This window comes from Pan troglodytes, chromosome 7, assembly GCF_028858775.2.
Source record: "Pan troglodytes isolate AG18354 chromosome 7, NHGRI_mPanTro3-v2.0_pri, whole genome shotgun sequence".
Classification (NCBI taxonomy): Eukaryota; Metazoa; Chordata; class Mammalia; order Primates; family Hominidae; genus Pan; species Pan troglodytes.
In genome coordinates, this window is record NC_072405.2 from 39,596,461 (window position 1) to 39,614,304 (window position 17,844).

Consider the following 17,844-nt stretch of genomic DNA (forward strand, 5'->3'; position numbering starts at 1 on the left):
AGGAATTCCCGGACTCAAGGGATCGTCCTACCTCAGCCTCCTGAGTAGCTGGGACTACAGGTGTGCATAACCGTGCCTGGCTAGTTTTTAAATTTTTATTTAGGGACAGAGTTTTGCTATGTTGTCCAGGCTGGTCTTGAACTATTGACCTCAAGTGATCCTCCCACCTTGGCCTTTCAAAGTGCTGGGATTAGAGGTGTGAGCTGCCACACCCAGCCCCGTTCTCTCTTTTGCATCTATATTAGTCTCTGTGCTTTTGGGAAAAGTGGACCAATATCATTTCAAAACTTGATGAAAAAGAAAATTAAAATCTCATCCTCGGGAACTAAAATCACAAACCACCCAGCAAGGTCCACACCTCTAGGAGACTGGCATTTAGAAAACAGGACCACAGTTGAAGCAATGGTTCTTTCTTTACCCTCCCTGCCTGTGACAGACTGCATGTGCTGATTATCCCTGCGTTTTCTGCAGAGCTTGCCTTCCTGGTGATACAGTACTTTATTTTATTCTGAGGGCCCCTTCCTGCCAGGGGATATCTGTCAGGGGATACATAAAACTGCACAAAATGGAACAAGTTATAGGTCATATAAAATTTCAGGACATTGTTGAGAAGGAGAAGTTGCTAAGTTGGAGACACCATGATGTGAAATCCCAGGGTCCCAGAATATTGATGGAACTAGTATGTTTTTCTTATGTAATATTTTATGGTGTCTGGGAAATGGAGTTGCCTAAGTGAACTCATTTTTTATGTCTAGGGGAATAGCAACATAACTATCATCTAACACTAAATAAAGAGGAGCAAAATGTGCTACATTTAGAAAGTGATGGTATTATCCCCAGCTGAGGCAGACTTAGTGATGGTGTTAGAAATAAAGTATGGTGGGAGGCTGAGGCAGGTGGATTGCATGAGCTCAGGAGTTTGAGACCAGACTGGGCAACATGGCGAAACCCCATCTCTACAAAAAATACAAAAATTAGCCGGCCATGGTGTCGTGTGCCTGTAGTCCCAGCTACTCAGGAGGCTGAGGTGGGAGGGTCACCTGAGCCTGGGAGGCAGAGGGTGCAGTGAGCAGTGATTGCACCACTGCACTCCAGCCTGGGCAACAAAGCAAGACTCTGTTTCAAGGAAAAAAAAAAAAAAAAAAAAAAGAAAAGAGAAAAAAAGTATGGTGTTAAAAGAAAAGGGGATTATGAATTGTTGATATTTTCCCCCTTCAGTGAAAACTTAGAGCATATTCTTAGCTAAATGCTTTAACCTTACAAATTTCTTTAGTGCAATTTCCAGTTTATGTATGTAAATAACACTTCAATGGCTTAATAAGAAAAATCAAAGTTCCCCTACAAAAAGGAAAGAGGGTCTTGACTTGGTTTGGTTCTCTGCCCCCACCCAAATCTCATTGCAAATTATAATCCCCATAATCCCCACATGTGGAGGGAGAGTCCTCGTGGGAGGTAACTGGATCATAGGGGCGGTTTCCCCCATGCTGTTCTCGTGATAGTGAATGAGTTCTCACGAGATCTGACGGTTTTATAAGGGGCTCTTTCCCCGTCACTCTTTCTCTTGTTGCTTTGTGAAGAAGGTATGTGTTTCTCCTTCGCCTTCTGCCATGCGTGTAAGTTTCCTGAGGCCTCCCCAACCATGTGGAACTGTGAGTAAATTAAAACTTTTTCCTTTATAAATTATCCAGTCTTGCTATCTTTATAGCCAGGTGAAAATGAACAAATAGACTTTTAACAGCAAAATAAAGGAAAATGAAAAACCTTCTCTCCAGAGGGGACCACAATTAACAACTTGGAATAAATAAGTAATATTTAATTGGTTGCCAAATCTTTGACACATCTGAGTTACTTTTAATCATTGTAGGAATTCATATATTCTAAGCTTTTATAAGCTGAACTCCAAACAATAAAACTAAGAGGAAGAAATTATCCTGTTGCATAAAACGAGTTATAAATTGTTCTTGTACACTTTATAACATCCTTCCAGTGTGTGAATTTCGGGTTTTCTGAGTTTTAGCTAAATCTGTGTAAGAATGACATATTACAAATTAACAATGGGATTAACTGTCTCGTAAGTGCAAAAAGCAAATTTCTAAAACCTGCCTTAGCCTATAAAGGCTTCAGCTGTCTACCTCAGCAGGAGGCCAAGAGAACCTGAATGTTTTGCTAAAAGACCTGTGAGACTGGAAAAATTCCAAGTTCAAAATCATGTGCTTTTGGAAGAAACATATGCTTAACATTCTGAAAGGATCTTTCAGAAAATAGAAGGATTTTCTATCAGGATACTTAGAAAGTGAGATGTATATGTCAGGCTCTGCAACATTTGAAAATAGCCTGTTTTCTCCAACAAATGGTATACAGTTTTTTTTATAGATAATGTTTTGAGAAAATGAAAATACTCCTATATGAACTTTCAAAGCTATTTTCTGAGCTGTTAAGCATTTTCTGTGTGTGTGTTTAACACTTTGTTATAAAGAGCAAATCACTTGAAAAGAAGATTCTTTTTCATAGTCTTACTTGCAATGCGAGTTGAAAAATACTTTCAGCTTTCACTACTCAGTTGTTATGGGGTATCACTCTTCCTGGCTTGTCTCCCAGCCGTTTTCTTATTCTTTTACTTTACTTTTCTTTCTTTCTTCTTCTTCTTCTTCTTTTTTTTTTTTTTGACACGAAGTCTTCTTCTGTTGCCCAGGCTGGAGTGCAGTGGTGCGCTCTTGGCTCACTGCAACCTCTGCCTCCAAGGTTCAAGCGATTCTCATGCCTCATCTTCCTGAGTAGCTGGGATTACAGGCGTGCATCACAATGCCTAGCTAATTTTTTTTGTGTTTTTAGTAGAGACGGGGTTTCACCATATTGGTCAGGCTGGTCTAGAACTCCTGACCTCAGATGATCTGCCTGCCTCGGCCTCTCACAATGCTGGGATTACAGACGCAAACAACTGCGCCTGGCCCATTTTCTTTATTTTATGTGGAGAGGGTTTCTTATCAGCGTGTGATTTATATCTTTGTGCAGATTAACTGCTAAAAGGGACAGGGAGAAAGTATTATAAAGCTTTGCTGTGTTCTCTAGTGGGAGGGTACTGGTGGGTAGAAACATGCTTTGTTTCCCAAATACACAACCAGCCTTGGTAGATGGGGACAGAGGCATATGGTCTCTACTGGAAGTTACTTGCAGAGCCTACTTACTGTTAGACTTACGAGGACGAAAGAATCTTGAAATGTCTTCTAATCTGCCTCTGTGTTCAGGTAGAACATTGCATAAGCATTGTCTTTTGATGTCTTATTTTCCTTCTGTTCTTCTTTTCCTTTTCTCCTCTCAGTCCCCCCACTCCATCCTTCCTTCTGCCATTTCCTTGTCCCTCCTTCTTCCTCTCAGGGAAATTATTCATCCTCTTTTCAGATTGCCCCTGAGTTGGCCAGAGTTCAAGGGAGAGGACCCTGGCTCAGGGATCACAAGATTTAAACCCAGAGCAGGTGGAAAAGTGGCTCTTTAATGAGATCACAGATAAGATACACAAATTACAAAAAATTATTGATTGGCTCATGCTCTGGTCTAATTCCAGTTTAGGAACCAAGTCTCATGCACTTGTACTGGTTGTAAGGAAATCACCATGTTTATGGTGTGAATGAGGATTAAACTGGGACCCAAGGCATCTTTGGAAGAGGCTGGGGCAAGAAGCCAACTGGCCGCTCCACCACCCCTGACATTTTGGAGTTCATACTTCTCTTGGTTCACTTTCCCCAGAGGTTACCACATCAGCACTCAGAGATTGTCTCTGTCTTAGTGCTGCCAAATACACTGCCAGGAACTGGTGCTTTCTTTTTTATTAGTTGTAGTTTCTGAGGAGTAATTATAGCTCTTCCTTTCTGAGAATGATGTTTTCAGGACATAAACATACTCCACACCTGTTTTCTGTAACGTTGTCAGAAGATATCCCTCAGCTGGCAGCTCCCTCTGGAAATTGCCCATGGCTGTTCTTGGTGGAGGCAGCTTGCATTAGTGACTAACTTAGGAGGAATCTAAGGCCAGGTGCTCCTGCTGCCACGCAGGACAATTCTGAAGGTCCATTTTGGCTTTATTGTGCCTCCATGTGAGGCAGGACAATAGGGTCTGGAGGCAGGGAAACCAAGGCCAATTCATGCCAACTTCCTAGAAATAAAAGGAAAGCCCCGACTTTCCACACCTAAGTAACAAAAGGACCAGAGGCTACTTACTTTGCAACGCCGCCACCCCCGTCCCCCATCCCCCACCTTGCTTTCTACAACCAATCAGACGCTTGTTTAGGGTGTAACCTTTGTAACTTCAGTCTCTGATTGCAGACCACTACTTCATTTACTTAGGGTGTACACCAAGTAACCAATGAGAAACCTTTAGAGGGTGTTTAAACCCCAGAAAATTCTGTAAGGAGAACTCTTGAGCCGGCTCCCCTTCAGTGAAGTGTACTTTCATTTTCAGTACAGCTCTGCTTTTGTTGCTTCATTCTTTCCTTGCTTTGTGCGTTTTGTCCAATTCTTTGTTCAAAATGCCAAGAACCTGGACACCCTCCACTGGTAATACATGGAGTGGGCTGAAGCCTTTGTTGAGGCTGTATCACTGCTCAGCTTCTCTCTCTCGGTCCTGGTCCCTTCTCCTTCCTTTCACAGGGCTTAATCCCACGAGCATTCTCTAATAAACGTGCTGCGTGTGAATCCCTGTTTCAGAGTCTCTCCAGGGAACCTAACCTGTAAAAATTATCTTTTCTTAATCTTGCCAGGGAAGACAATCATGCACAAAAGTAAAAACCCTCCAAACAGAAAAAGTCTCACAAATTACTGGCATTACAATACATTACACAGGCTGGTGCTTTAGCATGCCAAGGTCAAGTTCTCATTCTCTTTGGCTGGGCTACAAGAATGGGTGGGTAGAACCCCAAACAACTGGGTAGAAGAACAGAGATTCAGACTTTGTCATAGAAAAGAAATTTCCAGAACCGACTCAATACCAAGCCACATCGGAGGCACCTTCATGCAGGGGCTAAGGGGATAGACTCTGTGGACAGAATACCTTAGTTTGCATTCTGGCTCTGCTAGTCACTGTGTCTCCATGTCATACTCCTCTCATTTGTAAAATGAGAACAATAGTAGTACTTACTCTATAGGGTTATGAGAGACTGAATGTACAAATAGACAATGGCCAGACCATATGCAGAAATAGTACCCTTACAGTCTGCAGCAACTAGCCCAAAAACCAACCCATTAAGCCCATGAAGCTAGCCTGCCTACAAGTCAGCTTTGTATGAAATCAGACCACAATCTCTAACAAACAGTCCAGGAAGTCAAACAATAACTGCTGTAACAACTGGCCCTAAGTGGCCAGGACTTGATAAATGACTGACAGCTTCCCCAATTTTTGTTCCTGCTTCCAATATGCAACCAACCAGGGAAAGTTAAATATGCTCCCTATAGGATGCTCTGCTCCTAGTCAGCCCACCCACAGCTTCCCCATACCAACATCCTCCAATCAGAACATACCAGAAGCTGTCCCTTCTTTCTACTATGAAGCTTTCCCATTTTTCTGCCTGCCTTTGAGTCTCTGCCAAAACACAAGTGATAGTGGTTGACTCCCTTGCTATAGCAAGCTTTGAATAAATAGATGTCTTTGTCCATTTTCTGCTGTTAGAGTAGCACAGACTGTGTAATTTATAAAGAAGAGAAGTTTATTTGGCTCACAGTCCTGGAGGCTGGGAAGCCCAGGTTTGAGGGGCTGCATCTTGGAGAGACCTTTTTGTTGCATTATAGCATAGTGGAAAGCATCACATGGCAAAGGAGGACAAAAGAGGGTGAGACAGAAAAAGGGGCCAAACTCCTGCGATAACTAACCCATTCCCACCATAACGGTGTTAATCCATTCAGGAGGGCAGAGCCCTCATGACTTAATAGCCTCTTAAAGGTGTCACCTCATAACACTGTTACAACGGCAATACAATTTGAACGTGAGTTTTGGAGGGGACATTCAAATCACAGGAATTACATTTGCTTTCTCATTTGGGTGGTCTTGTTTATTTCCACAGTTAATGAGTGAATGGGTTAACATTTGTAAACCACTTGGAAACAGTGCCTGGCACATAATGCTATATAATACTTTAAAGTAAAATAAGTAGCAGATCATGGTTTAGAGGTGATACCCAGACAATAATTTCCTCACATGTTTTGTTTAATACTGTATTTTTTATTATATGAATCCACTTTAATTAATTAATCTTTTTTTTTTTTTTTGAGATGGAGTCTAGCTCTGTTGCTCAGGCTGGAGTGCAGTGGCACGATCTTGGCTCACTGCAACTTCCGCCTCCTGGGTTCAAGCAATTCTCCTGCCTCAGTCTCCCGAGTAGCTGGGATTACAGGTGCACACCACCATGCCCAGCTAATTTTGTATTTTTAGTAGAGACGGAGTTTCACCATATTGGCCAGGCTGGTCTCAAACTCCTGACCTCAGGCGGTCCGCCTGCCTTGTCCTCCCAAAGTGCTGGAATTACAGGCATGAGCCACCACGCCTGGCCCTAATCCACTTTTATTTCTGAGGACTCCTGATTTTCAGAAGTTCTTAAGTGGAGAAATTGACCTACATAGTCGGTAGAGGGTTCTATAGCAGACACCAGGCCTGACAGGTGTCCCTTCCTTTGCTCCAGATGGCTTCCAGGATGGCTTTTTCAACACCCCATCTCTGTAGGTTCTGGTGTTAATTTCTCAAGTGTCCTGTTGATGCCTTTGATTCTATCTGTCTTCTGGGCCCAAGACCCTTGGTTCTGGAAGGCTCTCTTCCCATGTTGCACTATTTTGTGGATCCCATAATCTACTTTTATCCATCATGATGCCATGTTCACATGTCAATTACACTATCCTTTTCAGCCTTGTCTGATGGGAAAATTCCTCCAGGAAATTCTACATACACCAATAAAATTCTATATATGCCCATTTATATCTCTGATCTATTAGCCTACCAGAATTATCCTATAAAATACCTAGATATGTAGAGAAATTTGCAACTCTGGTTTCTACTTCCAGATTACAGCAGGCAGAAACTTTGGCTCTTGGCCCATTGAGTTACTCTTGATCTGTTTCAGTGTTCCAGACTGGGACTTAGGGGCAAAATGAGGCCTTGTCCTTGGCCTTGAAAAAGGTCAAAATTTTACTTCAGAAAACTGGCATGTCTAGGTTTCAGATTTTCCTGGGTCTTCTGGTGTCCTGAGCACATTGAGGCTTATTCCTTTGCTTTTGCTTGTCTGTACCAGCCGCTTATACAGGGCCAGTTCTGACCTGGAGGGTGATGGCATGGGATTTAAGACTGGTGACTTGGGGGTTTATGGGAATATGTATGAATTCCAGTTTAGTTCCAATTAGTGGCTCTGAATTTTCTTTCCCTTGATATGGTCAGATTATGCTGTGATATTGGTAGAAATGAGTTCCTGACTTTTTCCCCTATGGTCTAGATAGCAGAAAATCCAGCTCAGCTAGACATATAAGCCTGTGCACAGACACTGCTGAAAATGGTGGCTGATGTGGGCGCTCTAGGAGACTGGCCCTGTTTTCACATTATCGTGGATCCTATGGAAAGTGGACACTGGTAAAAGTGTTTCTGGAGGGGTTTAAGATGGGCCACTGATGCTCTAATTTCCCTGGGTCCTGGAGCCCTTGGTTCTGATAACTGATATCCCAGATCTTCAAAGAGGGTAGACTTTAGGACCACACTAGAGGTCAGGGTCCTGGCCTGGCCTTCAGATTACCCCTGGTGGTCCTGAGCTGTACTTGAGCTTATTTCCTCAAGCTACCCATCAGAAAACAGGAGCCTTGTTGGGATGAGCCTGGTTCATTGTTAATGAGCTTGACTTAATTTTGCCCCTAGAAGCTCGAGGATTTGTTTGGATTTGGCATCTCTATTCATTTTTTTTTTTTTTAAGCAAGCATGTCTAGTGGACTTAGTTTCATGCTGGTTGGAGGGAAAATTAATCTCTGACCTGAGCAGCCTAAGGGCAGGCCAGCTGGCATCAAGCTTGGACTCTGAAAGGGAGGCATTAGGGTTTGGGCTTTGCTCTCTGTAGACAACCAGGTGGCCCCTTGGGAAAGTGAGATCAACTCTTCATTGAAAGGAGGTTGATATTGAAGAAAAGAACTTTAACAGTGTGTGAATACTTTCCTTTTCTTTTGAGATGGATTCTCACCCTGTCACTCAGGCTGGAGTGCAGTGGCATGATCTCAGCTCACTGCTACCTCCTCCTCCTGGGTTCAAGCGATTCTCCTGCCTCAGCCTCCCAAGTAGCTGGGATTACAGGCATGTGCCACCACACCTGGCTAATTTTTAAAAAATAATATTTTTGGTAGATTAGGGGTTTCACTATGTTGGCCAGGCTAGTCTCGAACTCCTGACCTCAAGTGATCTGCCCACCTCAACCTCCCAAAGTGCTGGGATTACAGCCGTGAGCCACTGAGCCCAGCCAGTATGTGAGTTCTTAATAGTCAAAGCAAAAGAGCATGTAGGTAACAAGTTTGTAATGGAAGAAGGACTAGAAGGAGGTGATCAGACATGGTTTAGAACAGTGATAGTGTGGCTTGAAAGCTGTGGCACGCAGCTGGTAGCCCAGTGTTGCCAAGAACCACCATCCATTTGGAAGCAAACCCTTCCTTAGAGTGGCCTGTTGGAGTCTCCACCCATGTAGAATCAGCTTGCAGAGCTGGTTCCTCAAAAGAAAAGCTCTGCAATGAATTAGAAGGACCATTTTAAGAGAAAAGGTGCTCTGCTAGTGACAGCTGACAGCAAATTTGGAGACCGAAGGACTATTTCTTTAACAGGTGACTCTGAGTCATGAAGAAAAATATTATATTTTACAAATTCTAAGAATATATCTATAGGATGCATTTACAAAGACCAGATTATTACAAACAATTCAAGTAATGACAAGTTCAATAACCTACAGAATTCACTGACATGGAGCACCATTTCTCAGTGTCAAGATCTGTTGCAAGGATCATAGTTCCATCAAACTAGGTTGAAAGAGAAATCACTGGAAGGATACTGGGCTCTCTCAGGAAATGAGAAAGTAGGTATGGGCCTCATAGATGCTAAAACCAATAACTTAGAGGGTCAGGAAGGAGAATTCTCTCTTCTTCTCTGAAGCCAGGTAGTCTATTTTCTTTGCTTTTCTTAATCTCCCTGATTCATGATTGGCATTTTCTTTTCTTTTTTACTTTTTTGAGACAGGGTCTTGTTCTGTCACCCAGGCTGGAGTGAAGTGGCATGATCATAGCTCACTGTAACCTATAATGCATGGACTAAAGTGATCTTCCTGGCTCAGCCCCCTAAGGAGCTGAAACTACACTCAGGCATGTGCTAACACACCTGGTTGATGTTTTTTTTTTTTTTTTTTTTTTTTTTTTTTTTTTGAGACAGAGTCTCACTCTGTTGGCCAGGCTGGAGTGCAGTGGTGCAATCTGGGCTCACTGCAACCTCCAACTCCCGGGTTCAAGTGATTCTCCTGCCTCAGCTTCTCAAGTGGCTGGGATTACAGGCGGATGCTACTGCGCCGGGCTGATTTTTGTATTTTTAGTAGAGATGGGGTTTTGTCATGTTGGCCAGGCTGGTCTTGAACTCCTGACCTCAGACAATCCGCCTGCTTCAGCCTCTGAAAGTGCTGAGATTACAGGCATGAACCACCATGCCCGGACCTTTTTTTTTTTTACCTATTTTTTATAGAGTCAGGGCCTTGTAATGTTGCCCAGCCTGGTCTAGAACTCCTGGCCTCAAGTGATCCTCCTGCCTTGGCCTCCCAAAGTGCTGAAATTATAGGCGGAAACTACTGTGCCTGGCCCTAGATCAGCATTTTCTATTTCAGCATGCACATGGCTGTCCCATCCGAGCTGCATGTAGCCTTCTAGATACTCAATAAGAACTCAGTACAGGCTGTCTGGTCCTCCTGTCTTTTGGATCCAGTTTTCTCATGACATCATTTGCTTGGCTCATAGTATTGGTATTGGCCTGTATTGGTTCTTCTTAGGTCATGTCCCCAGCTCTTGTCCAATCAGCTGTGGTCATGGGGGCAAAATGACTGTAAGAGGAGTTTTATTCTGTCATTCATTCAATAAATGTTGAACATCAAAAAATTTTGTTATGGCCAGGTATTCTAAGTAGCTGGAATTCAATCTTGAGCAAAGCATACATACATGGGTCTTGTTGTCATGGCCTTATAGTATAGCAGGGAAGACAGATATTAATGAAATATTGTAAAAATTATTTATTTATTAGAGACAGGGTCTCACTCTGTCGCCCAGGCTGGAGTGCAGTGGTGTGGTCATAGTTAACTGCAGTCTTGAACTCCTGGCCTCAAGGGGTCCTCCTGCCTCAGCCTCCTGGGTAGCTGGGACTACTGCTGGGACCACTATTTATTTTAAATTTGTTTGTAGAGACAGAGTTTTGCTATGTTGCCCAGGCTGGTCTCCAACTCCTGGCCGCAAGTGATCCTCCTGTCTTGGCCTCCCAAAGTGTTGGGATTATCAGTGTGAGCTGCCAGGCCTGGCCAGATATTAATGCAGTATGAACACACACGAATATGTAACAAGATGCTGTAGGGTGCTGAACGCGATCCTGTTTTCTCAATTTTATTACTAAGGCTCACAATAAGGAAAAACCACAGCAAGCATTCTGTACTCTAAGTTGGAGGGAAAATTAGTGCTCTGGACCAGCCACACCACTCAGGACTTCTTGGGAAGCACTTAGAGAACAGACCCAAATGCCTCCCACAACACCTGACCCCCCTTCTCTGGATATGAGAAGAGGGCCTGGAGGGGGAAGAGGAATGCCGCCTTTTGGAGGACAGCAGTGTTTGAGATGTGAAGCTATTCTTTTCCTTCTCAAGCTGGAGGGAAAGTGGGGATTTTTTCTTTCCAAAGCCAAGGCAGGGAAGCCCCCAAGAGAACCATTAGTGAAGGAGCTGCCTTGTATTCTTGTGAACAGTTCAGTTAATAACAAGTTAAGTAACATACAGTAGGGTCTCTAAGTGGGCATCTGCTCATCTAGCAGACTTGCTGGGCTGCTGCTGTGTTACTGGAACAGGACAAAGGCTTTCTGGGGAGAGATCTGTGGCAGGTGGGAAGGAAGTCAATGTTTCCTTGCCTCAAGCTTCAGGTTATTGCCAACTACGGAAGTTGGATATTACAAGGGCCTACTGGCTGAAGAATTGGCCATGAGGGAAGAAGAGATTGGGGCTACAGAGGCCCTGGGCTGCTACATTATGGCATAAATTAATGCACATTAAAGCCAGCAGCGATTGGCCCAGTCACTCTAAGAGTCACCATCTGTTTGGGAATGAGCCCTCCCTCCGAGGGGCCTGTGGAGTGTCTACCCGCCTACCTGACACTAAAGACCAGAGATCTAGGAGGGCGGTTAATGGCCCTTGGGAGGGAATGCCAAGTTCACTCTTGTTCCTCTTTTTACCCCAAGACCAAAGGAGCAGGTACAAGGAAGAGAAAGAGGGAAGGGGAGGTGCATGAGAACAGACCCCAGACTGTGTCCCCTACAGCATCCCCCACCCTCTCACCCTCAGCCACTGGAGCCACAAAGGAGAGAAAGAGACCTGATCGAATATTGACTTAAATTTTAAAATGAACAGGACCAAATCTTTAAGAAACAGAATGCAATTGTTTTCATCATGGAAACTGATCACTAAGATTATCATGGTATTCAGTGAAAAGGGATTTTAAATAAGGGAGTAAGTAAGGGGCTCAGGGTTTGGGGGAGGTGGACAGAAAGCAGAGAGGCATTGCAACCATGTGCTCAGCTCCACCTGGCAAGAAACCTATGGAAGCAAGAAATCAGTGTGAAATGAATGCCCTCCAGGGAGACACAAGGAAGGAGTCTGCTGTCAAAGAGAATACAAAGAAAGATTTGGGTGTGTGGCTGTAAAAATTGGCATTTTGAATTAGATCTCTAGTGCACCTTTCATTCTAAGGGGAGAAAAATAGGCCCAGGGAGAAGTAACCTCCTTGATCCCACACGGCCAGTTGCTGGAGAAAGGCAGAGACTAGAATGCAGTGCTGGGCTGACTTGGATGGTCAAGTGCATTCCTTCTCCAACACTTAGCATCATTTAGCATCATCCCACAAGGGAGTGAGAAGGCAGGGGGGTATCTGATGCTGACAACAGTCATTTCCCCCCTTGTAACATTCTTCACGGTCAGCCCTGGGAATCAGATTTCTGCTTTTTAGGGAATTCAAGACCAGCTACAGTCACCTAGTATTCTGTGAACAGGTGCTGGCTTTCTTCTTCTTCTTCTTCTTCTTTTTTTTTTTTTTTTTTTTTAACACTTTATATCATTTATTAATGCAGTATACATTAGATCTAAAATCTGCAGTTTCTAAGCACACTATGTTTAGATCTTTCAGATCCTTCTGCAGTTTTAGGTTATTTCTACAGAGGTACCTTTAAGTGAATAAATAACACATTCTATAATTCCTGAAAATATAGAGTGAAATAATTTAAATATAATTTGGGCACATATTGATTATGAAAATAGATTATTTCTCAATACAATACTTCTCTGTCTTGGTAAAAATAATAAAGCAAAGAAAATAATTCATTTCTGAAGTTGCTTTCCTTCACTTGTAAAGGTCTGATCTCCTCCCACTATGCATATGTACCCTTTACTGTTAAGGAAAGCTTTGCATATGTAGATATAGAAGAATAAGCTACATAAATACTAAAGATATGTCATTCTCCCAAAGGAGACACGGGTTTTTCAATGATTCCTTGCCTCATGTTGATGAGTCTGTAGAATTCAGAACCCATTTGGACACAGCTAATATCCCTGCTCTTGGGGTAGAAATAAGGACACCAGGTCACTGGTAGGGAGGTACAGGCCCTTCCTCTGCTGCTGCAGAGAGGTAATGACTCAAGAAAACTAGGCTAAAATTTGTTTAAAAAAAAAAACCTAAAAAATAAGTAAAAGAATCACAGGTGCTGACTGATTGGTATTACATCTTGGACCAGCCAAATGCCTTTATTTTTACTTTATATATATTTTTTGGTGGCTGTAATCAAATGTGTTTAAAATTCCTCATTCCCAACGGTGGGGTTCTAGCTGCAATTATATTACATTGCCTTTTAACAGGCAACTCTACCATCTTCATTCATATAAGCTTTGATTGCAGTAGCTCTGGATTTAGTATCTATTTCTAAGCTGGCCCTATGTAAACTATTTGGTATTTGAATTAAATGAATATTAATGATGCACCTTGGTTTTTTTGGTTTTGAAGTATCTTCCTATGCTTGTGATGATTGTATGAGAAAACTAGGCTAATATTGTAAATAGATAGAATTGCTTGGTCTGGTGTTGCGTGGAACTTGTCTAGAATGAAATTCTGAGAAATTCTCATTTATAAGTGTTGTAGTGATAGGTAAGTTCTTCATCCATCCGGAGTTCCACTGTACCTTTGGAATGACAGTGATGTACAATGATGTCTTTCTTTCCACTCTGACTCAATCAGTAAGAACTGGCTATTACTTTAATTTAGCTACTGTTTTGTCCTAAAAAGTAAACATTATGAAAATGAGCCTGAAAAGAGTCTTAGGGAGTCTGATCTCACCATATTCATATGGTGTGACAGGTATTTAAAGAGGGGAGGCATCACTAAAGCTATTTATGAACCTGAACAACGTTTTTCAAGTTTTCATAAAGTTTTAACAATTTAATTATCTATACTGCATCTAGGTATTCAATAAATATAATTGCATATGTTGTGCTTTCCATAAATTAAAATCCTCAAATGCCTCTCAAACCAGGATGGTATTTCCACATCATGCCTATTTAAAAGCAAATATAATAGATACTATTCCTGGCCATAAAACCAGGTAAACCACCCTACCCCGTTCAAAAGGCAGCAACATCTAGTTTCCCTACATATATCCTCCAGCCCCTAAAATTCTCATCTGACACTTTGTGACATGTGTAATGGTGTCAGCATCTCTTCAAATATAGCTCCCTTCACGTTGGACCCTCTCAGGTTGGCTTCTTGAAGATCACACCCAGACAGATCACAGTTCTCTAAATCAGTTCCTGCCAGAGTTGCTCCTCTGAAGTTACAGTTCTTCAACTTTGGATTTTTTTAAGGTAGCCACTCTCAGGTTAATTCCTGTCATCTGACTTCCTTCCATATCAGCACCTTTCAGATTAGCACCTTCTAAATTGGCTTTAAGACCAGAAGGATCCTCAAAATTACACAGTTTCAGGGATGCTCCTTCTGCATTAGAACAGAGCATCTTGACTCCCTGGAGATTTGCACAGTCAAGCACTGATCAGAGAGATCAGCTCGTTCAAGATTTGCACAGCAAAGATTTGCATGTGCAAGATTGCAGCGGCTTAAACTGGCAATTTTGAAGTTAATGTATCGAAGGTCCAAACAAGAAAGATCAGCACCACTGAAGTTCAAACCCTGGCATCGCAGTTCTGACTTGGTTGGAGTGGCTAGCAAAAATTGGACAAATTCCTTTCGGGATATTAGTGAATGATCCTCCGGTGGTTGAGAATTCTTTATTGCCACTTCTAGGTGTTCAATCAATGAATAAATTTCAAAAAATCTTGCTGCTTCTAACACGCCCAATAAATTAATGCCATTATTTACAATGAGCTGCCCACAAAGCAAGTAATTCAAAATGGGTTCAAAGTACACAGGACTTCGGTCAATTAAGGAAGCTCCTCTATGATCTTGCTTATTTCCCCAGACACCTTTGTCCTTAAACACGTGGACCAGCATACTGTCAGGTTCTTTATTCACTGAAGTGCTCCGTGTAGTTGTAAAGTACCGCCCCTCCAACATTTAATGTCAGCCAGTCTGTGTGGAATCCTAACAATCCTTCAAGAGGCTTAGAATCTGCCTGAGGATCTTCCGTTCTTGGGGCTGCCGTTCAGGAACAGGGCCACCCGCCTCATCGCGCTGCCCCTGCTGGTTCCTGAGTGAGCCGCCACCCTCCCACCTGGTCCTCCTCCCACCTGGTCCTCCTCCCACCTGGTCCTCCTCCCACCTTTTTCTCCTTCCGCCCTTCCCCTCCCTCTACCCTCTCGGATTCGCCTCCCTTCGCCACCTTCCTGCCCTTGGAGACATACCACACACACACCCGCTTTCTTCTAATGGTATTACCAAGATTAATGAGCTGAACAGAACATACATTGAAAGCATTGTGATTAACTGACTTGTAACAACTGCCTAATGGTTCTCTTATATTTTTGGGTTTATTGTAAATAACAAAATGGCACCTCAAGTGGTTGAATCTCAACTACTTCAAGGTTTATTCTCAGGTCAGGTACTTTATCCTCAAGGTTTTATAAGTATATTCCCCTCATTTATATTTCATTCATTCATTCATTCCCCAGACATTTATTAAACAGTTTCTTTGTTTAATAAATCTTAGGCTCTAAGATGGGTACAATATTGTCCATTGACTTTGCAGCTCACTGTCTAGTATGGAATAAAAGTCTGTAGACAAATAATAGCCAGTAGAGTGTGCTAGCTGCTACATTAGAGGTGTAGTAAAAGTGCAAAGAGTGGTTGGAAAAAAAAATCTTTGAAGAGATATGAGTCTTGGAGTTGGAAAAAAGCAGAAGGGGGTACTCCAGGGAGAGAGATTATGATGGGGAAATGTGGAGGTATGGCTGCATGTCATGATTAGAAACTGCAAGATTTATTCTGTTACAAAGATACATCCACATGTGTGTTTATTGCAGCACTATTCATAATAGCAAAGACATGGAATCAACCTCAATGCCCATAATTGATAGATTGGATAAAGAAAAGGTGGTACATATACACCATGAGATACTATGCAGCCATAAAAAGGAAAGAGATCATGTCCTTTGCAGGGATATGGATGGAGCTGGAAGCCATTATCCTCAGCAAACCCACGCAGGAACAGAAGACCAAACACTGCATGTTCTCACTTATAAGTGGGAGCTGAACAATGAGAACACAGGGACACAGGGAAGGGAACAACACACACTGGGGCCTGTTGGAGGGTGGGGTCGGGGGAGGAAGAGCATTAGAAAAAGTAGCTAATGCATGGGGGGCGTAATACCTAGGTGATGGGTTGATGGTGCAGCAAACCACCATGGCACATGTTTATGTAACAATCCTGCACATGTACCCCAGAACTTAAAATAAAAATAAAAATTTAAAAAAGGAAAGAATTTTTTTTATCCCAACCTCTAGACCACTTGGGAAGATTAGTGTGTATGGATGAAGCACAGGGTTCAAAATTAGGAATGACGGTAGATAAGGGTGGAAAGGGGAGGCTGATGCTGGATCACCGGGACTGGAAATGCCATGCCGAGGACTTGACACTTGATCCTGTACTTTGTAGGGAGCCACCCACTGAACAGCTTACTAGAAAATGTGCTTCTTAGAAAATGTCACCCAGATGGCTGTATGAAGAGTGGATTAAGGGTGACAAGAATGGAGGCAGGATTAACAGTTTGGCTTATTAAAAAAAAAAAAATCATTGGTATTTAACCTCATCCCCAAAGAACTTAAAATACTTTATAAAAATAAAGAGCAAGAGAACAAAGCATTTTATGAAGAAATTGGGGGGTAGATAGGGAGAGAAAGAGGACTCTTGGGGTAAAATTATACATTAAAATGCATGTCCCAGGCTGGGCGCGGTGGCTTAGGCCTATAATCCCAGCACTTTGGGAGGCCAAGGCAGACAGATCACTTGAGGTCAGGAGTTCGAGACCAGCCTGGGCAACATGGTGAAACCTTGTCTCTGCTAAAATACAAAAAATTAGCCAGGCGTGCTGGTGGGTGCCTATAGTCCCAGCTACTCAGGAGGCTGAGGCATGAGAATTGCTTGAACCTGGGAGGCGGAGGTGGCAGTGAGCCAAGATTGTGCCACTGCACTCCAGCCTGGGTGATAGAGTGAGATTCCTTCTCAAAAAAAAAAAAAAAAAAAAAAAAAGAGAAAATGTAAGTCCCCCTACTAAAAGTGGGTTGCCCATTCCTGGTACTGAGATTTACAAAGAGAGTAGTGCATTGATTTAGTGTTAATGTCCTCAGCAACATCGATGTGATACAGGCTGATGGAAGCTCACGATCCCCATTTGTCCTTCCTGTGCTCACAGGAGGACTATATTTTCCAGTCTTCCTTTTAGTTAGGCCAGTGGGGCATGGGCTATTGGAATGTCATGGATGTGATGTCATCTACTTCAGTCTTCCAACTCTTCCTTCCCCTTTGCATAGATCTTGGAAGGCATCAGTTTTAAGTGGTGTGAACTTCAACACACTTTGGACTTTTTATGAGCGAGAAATTAATCCTTATCTTGTTCAATCACAGAGATTTTGGAGTTCATTACTGCAGCATATGTTAACCTCCCCTGATTAATAAAAGACCTATTGTAAACCCATTTTAAAAATCAGCCAAACTGTTAATCATGCCTCCAGTCTTGCCACCCTTAATTCACTCTTCACACCGCTATCTGGGTATCTGTCTTTTGGAGAGTAGTAGGAAATTAATTTTTTGAATTTGGTAGCGCTAACCTGGTCAGTGGCAGACAGGATTATTATAACACGGTCTCTGGAGATGCATTTTTACCTCCGTCATTCACTGGCAATAGCTCATCGGGCTGCTTCAGATTTTCTGGAAGCCATGAAGCCATGACAAGCCTTGATTCTCTGCTGATGATTTTTGGTCAGTCCTATGGTCATGATTATAATTCACTGCAAATGTAAGAGGGCATTCAGCAACCTCTGATTATATATCAATCTTTCTATTTTTTTATTGTTGTTTCTTTGAAAGCACTTAAGATGCAATGAAGTTTTTTTTTTTTTCCCATAG

The 17,844-nt window shown here is 42.6% G+C and overlaps 1 long non-coding RNA gene and 1 pseudogene across 1 annotated transcript in view; one reads left to right on the plus strand and one right to left on the minus strand.

The window, feature by feature from the left end:
* The first annotated feature begins 1,552 nt into the window (after nt 1-1,552).
* LOC134810847 (uncharacterized) overlaps nt 1,553-17,844 on the plus strand; it is a 179,609-nt gene continuing 163,317 nt past the window's right edge. Inside the window, exon 1 of the long non-coding RNA XR_010159482.1 lies at nt 1,553-1,649. This is a non-coding gene — a long non-coding RNA (uncharacterized LOC134810847). The remainder of the gene's footprint in view (nt 1,650-17,844) is intronic.
* LOC107976281 (BTB/POZ domain-containing protein KCTD9-like) lies at nt 13,933-14,931 on the minus strand (annotated as a pseudogene).